Below are 11,704 nucleotides of genomic sequence, written 5' to 3'. Positions count from 1 at the left end.
GGCCTCCTGGCTCCCACCCTTCCCTTCCAGTTCAACCTTGACAGTGCCATTGAGGCAGCTTTCTAAATCCCAAATCTGATTATGTCCCTCTGTTGCACAAAACCTTTCTGGACTCCCCAGGGCCCTCAGGATAAAGCCCAAGAGGCCTGGAGTTCAAAGTCCTGCACGATGTGGTTCCTGCCTACCCTTCCAGCTTCCTCATTGCTCCAGGCACACACCCCATCCCAACCCAGGGCCTTTGCTTATACTGTACCCACGCCCCACCCCCACCTGTTAGCTTGATCTTGGTCTTTACTGCTTAATTATTTTCAAGCTATTTTATGTTAGGAAGCTTAGGAGGCCCCAGAGAGCAGAGCCATTATTGCCTATTCCTTTTCTGCATCTCCCCACAGGGTGTAGAATGAATTGTCCTGAGCTCATGGAGGTGGTCACACATTCATCCACCCCCGCCCGGCCTCGGTGGGCCAGTGTCCCAACTGTGTCCTCAACCACAAGGGGAAGGAAACAGCCACCCACACACACTCAGATGAACACACAATATAGACACACACACACACACACACACACACACACACCAGCCACACAAGCAACAACATACACACTCATGCACACTAGCACCATGATCACTCACCCACACTGGAACACATGCTAATACAGACACCCACATATACACACACACACACACACGGTAGTACTAATATTCACACACTAACAAACACACACAAACATGAATACACATGGAATCAAACAACACGCTCAATATTGAGTCACTCTATTTTGCAGACACAGCACACATATTAACATGCATGCCAATATACAAATTCAAACACACACACACACGCATACACAAACACACCCCTGCACACATACTCTCACAAAAACTCTGAGAGTCACACCGGGATGCTCACACACCCTTACAGGCTGCTGCACATCCAACCACCAAGAACCCCAGAACTCTACATGCCCCCTACACCCCACATGTCCCTTGTACCCCCCACATGTATGCACACACACACACACACCCTCACATAGCCTGGCATAGACCTGCACCGCCACTGACTTGGAGACTTGGAGACACATGTCACTTGCCTGCTACCTCGGCAGCCCTCAGATGGTGGAAGGGCATCTCCACAGAACCCCCCTCCACTCACCTGCACATGCATCTCGCTGCATGTGGGTGCTCACGAGGCTGGTGCACAGGAGCCTCATCCCAACCAGCCCCATGACTCTCTCTGGGATAGGGGCTTTGGGGACAAAGTTGCCTAAATTGGCAGCTCTGAATCCCAATCCTCATTCCATGGAGAGCAGTTGCCCCAGACCCTCTCCTGCTCCAGGGCCACTCTTATTCATAATTCATGTTCTCTCTCTCTACACACACACACACACACACACACACACGCCCTGGTCTGGGACATCATCCCTCTCCAGAGTCCTGAATTAGTCTATCAGACTCCAGGGCTCCTTGGAAACACACACACACACACACACACCACCACCCACCCACACAGACCTCCCCAACCCCCTGCGCCTGAAGGGATGGTTCACGTTCATTACCAAGCCTTCCCGTAGCCACCATCCCCTTCTATGGGACCCCAGCCCCAACACGCCCTAGGTTGATATCAGGCACCCCCGCCCTGCACAGAGACCCCCCTCTATGCTATAGTCCAGCAACCGGGTGCCCTGGAGCAGGATCGATCCTCCCACGTGGCTCAGCTCTACACCAACCCCAGCTCCTTGGAGGGACTCCCAGGACCCTGTCCATGGCACCTCCTGCAGCCACTCACCCGGACCCCAGCCCCTCAACAGTACTCACGGCTCAGCCGGGCGCGCTGCCGGGTACTGCTGGCTCCTGCAGAGGATGGAGTGGCCGCATGCCTGCCCCATCGCTCCTCATCATCTGCCTCCCCAGCCAGACTAAAGTGGCACCTCGCCCTGTCCACCCTGCCCAGGGTTCCAGGCAGGGCGCCTGGCCCAGCAGGCACGGGGACCAAGAGCAGCGGTCTGTCCCCGACTCAGCCTGGACTCAACACCCCAATCCAGCCCTGCTGCCCTGGATGCTCCTGCTTCTCCGGCTGCCACTGCCTCTGCCGCTAGGCTTACTCTGGGAGGAGGTTGGAGCAGGTCTGATAATGCAGAAGGGGGAGGGAGGAGGGAGGAGGAACAGAGAGGCCCAGACAGAGAGGGAGAGAGGGAGGGAGGGGTAGAGAGAGACTCTGGCTGGGAGAGAGGAAAAGAAAGACTACACACAGAGGGAGAGACTGAGAGACAGAAACAGACAGAGACAGGAAGGGGTAGAGAAACACATGAAGGAGAGGAGAGAGGGATCAGAGCCCCATAGCGATCAAGATGGAAATACAAAAGATCAGAGAGGCATAAGGAAAACACACACACAGAGGAACAAAGACAGGGGGGAAAAAAGACATGGAAATGGAGAGAGAGAGAGAGAGAGAGAGAGAGAGAGAAAGCTGATAGAGGAGCCCAGAGAGAGAAATGTGAAGATAAGGGATTTTGAGGCATTTTCAATGCTTGTGAGCTAGGATGAGATCTGGGTATGAGGGGCAGGTAGACGAACCCAGACCCTCAGGTCAAGGGGACACTCCCATGTCCTCCTCAAGTATGGAAGGGCCATAGGGCCTCCTGGCAGAACTAGATTCTCTGGCCTCCCTTACTGGGATTGTATCATGTCCTAGGGTGCATCCTCAGCATAGAGTTGGGTACACAGGAGGCTCAGGGGGCTTTTGCTGATGGCCTTTGGACTCAAAGCCTCATCACAGAGTCCACCTCTTGGTGGCTCTATTTAGCTCGGACACTGTGGGAGCTGATGCATGAGCACGGAATTCTACTAGGAGTTGTGGCATCCAGGCCACAGCACGCCCCAAATGGCTTCACTGTCCACAGGCTATAGGCATAGGGGAGGGCCTGCTTCACCTCTGCCATGTCCCTGAGGGCAGACAGACTCCTGACTCCTGAGGAGGAAGCATTAACCCAATGGAATAGGGGCATTTTAGGCAATGGGACATGTAGGGAACTGTCTCAGCAAAGCTCCTGTTGGACAGAGGAGAGAAAGCTCCACATCTGGAGGCAGGAGATGGGGGTTCAAGTCCTGGTTCCACCACTAACTTCCTCATTCATTCATTCATTCATTCAGGAACACCTACCACTGGCCAACCTCATCAGATATGACTCAACTGTGCCTTGCCTTGGAACAGCACCCAGGCAAGGGGAAGGGGGTACTTGCTGTGTGACAGAGGGGAGCACAGGGTCCATGGTGCCCAGAGGGAGCCCAGCAGTTGGCAAGCATTTCTAGAAGAGAGGATATCAGCTGGGTTTTTTAAGGCAAGGAGGGGGCCCCAGGAAAAGGGGGTGTATTCCAGGATAGAGGAGCTACACATAACCCTCACCAGTAACCCCACCTCTCTGAGCTGTGGCGGGGAGTAACCCCTGCCGCACACATCGAGCTCCAGGCAGAAAAGCCCATGAGGCTGAGTGGAAACCTGACCCTGCTGAGGGGTGTGGGTGCGTGCAGGGACGGGGGTGGACAGGAATGAGCGAGCTTGTGCAGGAGGCCTGCCCAGGCCGAGGGCTACAGAAAGCAGTTGTCTGTGACTTAGGAAGCATTAGGAAAGAAAATGTGAGGGAGCCTTTGCTTCCCACTGTGGCCCCAGAAGGTGGAATTTTAGATCTCTGAAAGCTCTGGGCAAATGGTTTCCTCAACCTGGCCCATGCCTAGGACCTCGCCCCTCCATGCCTGCTAGCTAGGAGGGCATTCTATGGGCTCAGAAAGCCAAGGCCCTGGACCACATCCAGTTTTGGCCTTGCACAGCTCCCTTTCATGCCCTGAGGAGCCTGGCGGTCAGAAGCTGAGTCAGAGGAGTTCAAAGGAGGGTGCCTCCTGGGCGTGGAGGGGAGCAGGTGCATTGAGGTCTTACTTGCCTCTCAGCCTTCTTTCTCCTCTCCTGCTCTGGAAATGATGGTAGAGGTCTCATCCTCAAAAATCTCCCAGGATTATGCTCAAGCAAGTCAGGGGGGAGGGAGGGTCTCCTGCCCACCCCACTGCCACACCAGCCTCCACAGTTGCCCCGGAAGTAAGGAGTCTGTAGGAATGAGGTGCAAGATCCAGGACTATGCGCACTCCAGGACTTAGAGCCAGGCAGGTATAAGTTCAAATCCCAGCTCTGCCATGTGCTCTGGGCAAGTTATTTAACCTCTCTGAACTTCAATTTAGTGTTCTCATCTGAAAAATGGGTGACAAATTCCAAACTCATAGAGTTGTGAGGTTTGGGTAACATCCACAAAGTTCCTGGTACATAGTGCGTTCCTCCCCTTCCCTCCCCTAAAGAGGTTGAATTGATGGCGCCAAGGGAGTAACAGCCCCAAATGTTGGGGTAGGGGTTCCTGCAAGGCAGTGTCGGGAGGGGGCAGATGCCGAAAAGAGAGAAGGCCTGAGACTGTCCGGGCCTGCTCTTCACTACTCCACCTCGAACTGGCCTGCAAAACCAGCCAGTGCAGGAACCAAAGACCCTGTGAGATTACGGCGAAGCTCCGCCCCACCGCAGGCCCCGCCCCGGTCGCTCTCCAGGGTGCTGATCAGCTTGTACCGCGCTGCCCCGCAGCCGGCCAGCAGACATTTTTTTGCTTGTTGGGGAGCTGGAGGGAAGCAGGACGTTCCTGGGAGGCGGGTGGCTGCCAAAGGCGACGGGAGGATGCAGCCTCTGGGATCCGGCCTCCGCTCCGCGCCCACCGCCTCGCGAGGACCGCAGGCTCCACAGGCTCCAGCTACCTCTTCATTGCCAAAGAAGGCGGCTTCTTCTCATTGTCCTCCCCGGCCCCTCCCAGGCGGCTGTTTCATTCGCACCTTCCAGACGGCCGCTCCTTTGTCTCCCTCACTGATTCTTCCTATTTTTGCCCCCTCTCTGGAGGACCGGACCCTGTTTCCCCTCATTATCCACCCCACCCCCACGGAGCATGGAGCGCTCCCCCAACACCCCAACTCCCGAGTGCCCCCTGTGGGCCAGCCCTCTCTCTGGAGCTCCAGCTGTCCAGTACAGGCTACCTCCTGAACATATCCTCTGGGAACATCTCACAGGCCCCTCACACTCAAATATTCAACATCAACACATCTTTTGTCTTTATCAAAGGCATCAGCAAACGTCTAATCCCCAATCTGGAAACTTCAAAGTTGCCTTGACTCTTCCCTCTCCTTCACTTCCTCTGTCAAATCTGTCATGAAGGCCTGTCAATTCTCCCTCTGTAATTCTCTCACATTTATCCACTCCCTCCTTGTGCTGAGCCCCAGCTTACTTCCCCCTTCCCCGGTCATTCTCCAGCCCCCTACTCCAACTCAATCCCTTTATTCCATCTCCATCCTGCCTCTAGCACTGACTTTCTAAGACATCTAGCTGGTCATGTTAACTCCTCCTCAAAACCCTTGCTTGGTTCCCAGTGCTCTCAGGATAAAGGCCAAGTTCCTCAGCCTGGCATCTGAGGTTTCTCATGATCGACCCTGGCTGACCTCTCCACCCTCTGCTCCAGGTGGAGCAGGGTCTAGTCCCTAAGCACATGCTAGTCCTTTCCTCCTCCTTGACTTGGTATAGTCTGTTTCCCTTCCTAGGCTGACTTTCCTTTGTCTTCCTTTTCTCTGCCCATCCCAAATCCTGACCCAGCCTTCCTAGGCCAATTCAACACACACCTGCGCCCACCCACCAGGGACAGGGTAGGCAGGAGGGGTAACTGGATTCTGGGTGGAGCATGCCTGGCTGTCTCTCCCCTCCCTAACTTGCCACCTGTCCCAACACCTCATCCCCCTGCTCAGGTCCATCTCCTTTCTCCTACTGGATCACATTTTCCTCAAGGACAGGCCGAAGTCCTATTCACCTCAGCTCCAGGCCCCAGCCTTTGGGCAGCCTCACCAGATACAAGTGAGAAATGTTGAGGTAGGAAAGTAGGAAGGAGACACAGGTGAGCGTGGAAATGAGATGGGGCACTTCAGAACTCAGTCCAGGACACACTGGAGCAAGCCCTCAATAAGAGGCTGCAGGTGGATGTGAGGACACAGGTGGTGCAGGCCTTACCGATCTGCTGTGGGAATTCTCCTCCCCTGTAGGGAAAAGACTGAAGCTGTGGAGCGTCAAACAGCCCACTGCTCTCCAGGGGGAAGGCTGGTTATTGGCAGAACACGGGTTTCACAAAGGGTTGGCCCGAAAACTCCTGGGTGACTCCCTCTGGCTGGGCGCCAGGATGTCTACATCTGGGTCTTGGCAACAAGATCTCAGCAGGGAGGTGGGGGAAGGCATCAGAGGGAACCATCTCACAGTGCTTCTCCTTCTCCTCCTCAGCCAGAAGCTGCCAACTGTGGCTCCAAGGACAATGGCTAGAGGAGCACCATGTCCTCGGCAGGGGCCTGGCATACTTCCCTGTATTTCCACATTAAGCACAGACCCCACCACACCATGGGTGACAAGGCCTTTGCTGAAAGGAACAAAAGGCCACCACTGCCTCCAGAATGGCTTCTTCCACATCTCAGGAAGGTGGCTTTGGGGATGCAGAAACCGAGGGCTGAGGCATTGTGGGCCTACTTCAGGTTCCAGGATCAGCCAGAGCTGCCCTATGGGGGAAGGGGTGACCTCAGGTGGGGGCAGTGAGCTCCCCGTTCCTGCTGGGCAGGGGGGGTGAAGTGGTGGAACAGATGGCAAGTTCAGAGAGGGGAGAGGCAGCCCCTCAGCTCAGAATCCTAGCATTCTACCTACACTGCCCCATGGATGGGGTGGGAGTGCTGAACTGGCCCAGGGAAGATGGGCAGACTTAGGGTGGGCACAGAAAAGAGGAGAGGGATGTCAGCCTAGGATGGGGCTGGACCAGATACTTGGAAGTGCCTTCTGCCTAAGGTCGAGGTCATCTCCTGGGATACGGATCAGGCAGCATAAGGTGCTAGAGCCAGTAGAGTCCAATCCCTCATTGTACAGATGGGGAAACAGGTGAGAGAGGGCAGAAACACACCCAGGTCGCACAGTGAGTAAAGGGCAGGGCTGGGCCTATGACCAAGGACTCCTGGTCACTGCCCCACTAGACTAGCTCCTCCTTGTAATCTTTCACCTCTCCTCCTCCTCCTCCCCTCCTCCAGCTGGACAGAGGGCTGGGAGGGAAATCTGCAGATACAGCTTGTAACCCTGGGAAGGGATCCCCAGGAATGTGTAATTTCAGCAGGAACAAGTCAGAAGTGACTCTGTGGCTTCCAACTCTGGGGAAGGTTTTACTCTCCTTGGCGCCCTGGCCCAGCTCCCTCACCTCCACTACCCTCCAATCCAGCACACTAGGATCCTCCTTACCAGGAGGCCCGAGCCACCCACTCAGCCCTAATCTACCTCTTCCCCCTTAACTGCCTGCACCTGAGTGGGGGGGCAGGAGGGGGTGTGACTCAGTGGGATAAAGGCAGCTGCTATATTTGAATGATTACATAAGCCAGCAGGGAAGCAGCTGCAACGTGACTCCATCAAGGTCGGGAGAGAAGTTGCATCTGGGCCCAGGAGGGAGGATCTCCTCCCTCCATCCTGAGGCTCCAGCCTGGGTTTAGACAGGACTCTAAAAGAACCTGGAGATTGCGAACTAGTTTATGCATTGCCGGACTGCAAGGGAGGTTTTCCCTAGGACTAAACATGCTGTTCCCTCTCCATCACCTTAGAAAAGAAACCTCCTGACTTCTGGAAACCCTAAGGCCAGACCTAGACTAAGCCCCAGATCTTCCCCCAGGAACTCTCTCCAGAAGGAAAGACAGAACGGAAAACACAGTTTGTCACTGATTTAGAAGAGTGCCTGCTGGGGAGGGAACCAGGCATAAAGCCTTGGCTTGCCCGCGCCGGCTGGGGAAGACCTGTATTCCTGTTCCAGCTCTACCATTTACTAGTCACCTGACACTGGCAAGTCTATGCCTCAGTTTCTTCACGGATAAAATGAGAACAAAAAGTAACTTTTTTATAGGGTTTGTTACAAGGATTAAATAAAATGACACATGCAAAGCCTTAGCCCAGCAGGTGGTGGGTGCTTCATAAGGGCTTATCAGCATCCTCATTTGCATTGTCATTACTGCCAACACTAAGGACTGGCTAGAGACCTCCCAGGTGGCTGAAGTGACCCCTTCACCTCACTGACAGCTGATCTGAGTGGAAGGTGGGAGGCCAGAGGAGAGAACTGAGATCTAAGAGTCAGGAGCTCGGCCAGACGTGCTGTGTGCCCCTGGGCAAACCCCTGCCCTCTCTGGCCCTCAGTCTATAAATGAGCCCTCAGGGTCCCCAGCTCTGGAGTTCATGTTTGCAAAAAGATTTTACCCCACTGGGATTAGTGACCTGTGGCAGTGGAAGCTGCAGGAGAGCTGGTCAGGATGGGGGTGATCTGGGGGTGGTATGAGCCGGAGGCGGGCACGGCAGCCAGTGCTGGGCACCAGCACAAGGCCCACCTCCTCTGGGCCTCTTGGCAGCTCCTCCTAGGGGGCTCTGGGGGCCCCCCGGAGGAGGAAGGCTATGCCCACCGGGCTTTGTTGCCATGACGCTGGTCTCCATGGTGTTAGGCACACAGCGCTCCCCTCACCCAGGAGGAGGGACTGGAAGTGACAGAAGCTGAGGAGGCTCAGGCCCTGGGCCCCCCTGGCCTGTCCCTCTGTCTCCATCAGTGCCTGTGAGGTCCCCATCCTGTGCCCCTCAGGAGGGAGGGCAGAGAGACAGGACAGCTTCCACCTCAGAGGGTCAAAAGGGTGACACAGAGAGGACTCAGAGTGACTGAGGTGAAGGGAGAGACATGCAGGAGTGCAGAGGAGTGGCAGAGAAAAGGGAAAGGTAGGGAGAGCTGGGGAGATGCAGAAGGGGGAAGGGCGGGGTGGTGGGGAAGAACACACTGTAGTCACGAAGGGGGAAGGGCCTCCCAAGCTGACAAGTGGTGGGAGGCACCATCCAGCCCATCTCTTTGGTCTCAGTGTTTTGAGGTGGGTGGTGGTGGGAGGACAGAGAGGAGGAGGAGGAGCGGGAGGGAGGGGGCCAATTTTCCTAGAGAGCTTTGTGTGCAGGGGCGTTAATACACGTGCAGCGTGTGTGTGTGTGTGTGTGTGTGTGTGTGTGTGTGGAAGTTCAGGAGAAAGTGTGCAGGCACCACGTGTGTGCAGGGCATGAGTGTGTGTGTGGCATGTGTGTGCCTGTGCCACTGTGTCTCCAGGGTGATAAATACAGCAGTAGGAGCTGTAACCATGGCAGAGAAAATGCGGAAATTTCCACAGGCTGAAAGTGGCGTGGGAGAGGGGAATACGCTGGGGTTGAACCAGCTTGGTCTGACCAGGGAACCCTGTCCCTCACAGCTCTTCCCTGGGCCAGTCTCTAGCTGGACGCAAGTGGCCAGGGCACACACATGTGCACGCGCACGTGCACACACACACACACCCCCTAAGTGCACCCTAAGTTCTTCTGGATGAAAGAACAATCCAGAAGAGCTTCCTGAAGGAGGGGTCATATTGCAAGAGAGGTTGGGAGGTTCATGCCAGCTATCCTTCTATGTATATGATAGACAGACAAACATACCCCAGATCAAAGTCTGGGTCACTCAGGTCACAAAGCTGACTAAAGGAAGCTGGCTGGGGAAGACCCCAACACCAGAGGCATGGGGGACAGGCCCTGGAGTGACAGTGGTGCACTAAGCTCCAACCACAACAGGCCGCTCGCTGCAGGGCCACATCACCTTGCCTGTGGCTCATGCCATTCCCCCTCCCAGAAATATCTCCCTCTCAACTCCACCTGCAGAAACACTGCTTGTCCTTCCAGGCTCACCTCCTCTTCAGAGTCTTTCTTGATCAATTCCCCCAACCAGAAGACCTCCTCCTTCCCCCACGCCACTTATTCATCTGCTCTGGCTCATTGTTCAGTGACGCCCTGAACACACTGTAGGTGTTCAAGAAATGCTTGTTGAATGAAAATATATTGGGCCTGGAAAGGACTCTGGATGCCACGATGCCTCCCCAGACATATTTGGGAAGGGGTTATCGAGGGACAGTGCTAGGTACTTCACACTTATTAGCTCATTTAATCCTCCCATTAGTGGGTGCTATTAATATCTCCAAAGTACAAAAGACAACACTGAGGATCAGAGACCTCAGGAACTCAGCCAAATCTAGTTTGTAGATGGGAGTGTCGGCATCTGCCCAGTTGGCATCCACACCCCTGCTTTTCAAAAACAACCAGTTGTGGGCAGGGGGCTTAGGAGCCATGAGAGCATGGGGCCAGGAAAGAAGGTCTCAGCTCCAGGCCCCCCTTCCAATCCCCGGGCTCAGGGGGAAGCGGAGAGGAGGCAGGGCCTATCTTCCCTTCCCCGGCCCCATCTTCCCTTCCCCGGCCCCATCGATTTCTTGTGGAGCCCAGGGGTCTCCTGAGGCCCAGCCCTCGAGGGCTGGATGGCTGCTGAATGCTTTGCAGGGTAGGCAGGTTGAGCAGGAAGGAGGCGGAAGAGAGACAGACACCCCACCCCACCTCCCAGCCCCCACTCCCCACCCGGCTCAGCCTCCTCTCCATCCACAATGCCTTCACCCCCAACCTCTGACTTGCCATAGCCTTCTCTCCCAGGCCTCCCCATGCTCCCCTGCCATTAGGCCCTGACTTGGGTTGACCCTGGAAGCCCTGTCCTCCTCCCCCAACACTTCAACCCACCCTCACCCCAACTTGCACCCCCTCCTTACCATGTATAGCTGGAAAGGCTTCCAGTCTTCAGGGCCAACTCAGGGGCACCTCCTCCTCCAGGAAGCCTCCTCCCTCTCCAAGAGCTGCTGCCCACACCTCGGCAGGTCTGGCTCCAGGTTCTTTATCCATTCCCCTCAAACCAACCTCAAATAATATGTGAACAAACCACCCAGGGTCCCAAGAGACCCCATATCTACAAATCTTTGTGACAAAGACCAGCAGAGCCTCCTGCCCTAATCCACTCAACACTGTTGTCTTTACCATAATTCATTAAGGTTGAGGCCCCGAAGACTCCTGTTGAGATGTCATCCCTGATCCCCAGGAAAAGCACTTTAAGCATCATTAACTCTTGACAGTTCAGATCCCCTTCCCCAGGGGACAAATGGGGCCACTTATGAGAGGAGACAGCAGAGTTGGAATCAGGAAGGGAGTGGAGGAAGGAGAACACCCCAAAATGGGGCAGTGGAAATGGACCTCAACCCTGATTCAGAAGAGCTGTGTGACCTTGGGCAAGTCGCTTCCCTTCTCTGGCCTTTCTTCCTCTGCCAGGAGACAGTACGTAGAGTACACAGGCACTGACCCACAAAGGCCTTTCCTCCCTCCTTCGGGTTCCAACGGCCTGGGAGTCCAAAGCACTTCTTGTATTGTGCTGTCTTCCAGAGTATCACCAGCCCTGGGGTCAAAGGCAGGGAGGGCCAGATCTCACCCCACACTCCAACAGAAGACGTGGGGCCCTCCAGAACGTGTTCTGGGACCCAGCAGACGTGGGGCCCTCCCGAACGTGTTCTGGGACCCAGCAATGTTGAGTTGTCCGTGGCTGCCCCCTGGTGGCCCAATGCGGTCATTGCAGCCTGTCCCTGAGCTGGGGCAAGTGACACTTGGCAGCCTAGCGGGGGAGCACCTCCAGTCTCACCCACCCCCTCTCCGGGCCTCAGGGTTAGCTGGTCAGTCCAAGGTCAGATCCAGGGAAGAATTCCAGCCCCTGAGCACTTGAACAA

This window comes from Eubalaena glacialis, chromosome 10, assembly GCF_028564815.1.
Source record: "Eubalaena glacialis isolate mEubGla1 chromosome 10, mEubGla1.1.hap2.+ XY, whole genome shotgun sequence".
NCBI classification, from domain to species: Eukaryota; Metazoa; Chordata; class Mammalia; order Artiodactyla; family Balaenidae; genus Eubalaena; species Eubalaena glacialis.
This window is presented reverse-complemented; position numbering follows the sequence as displayed.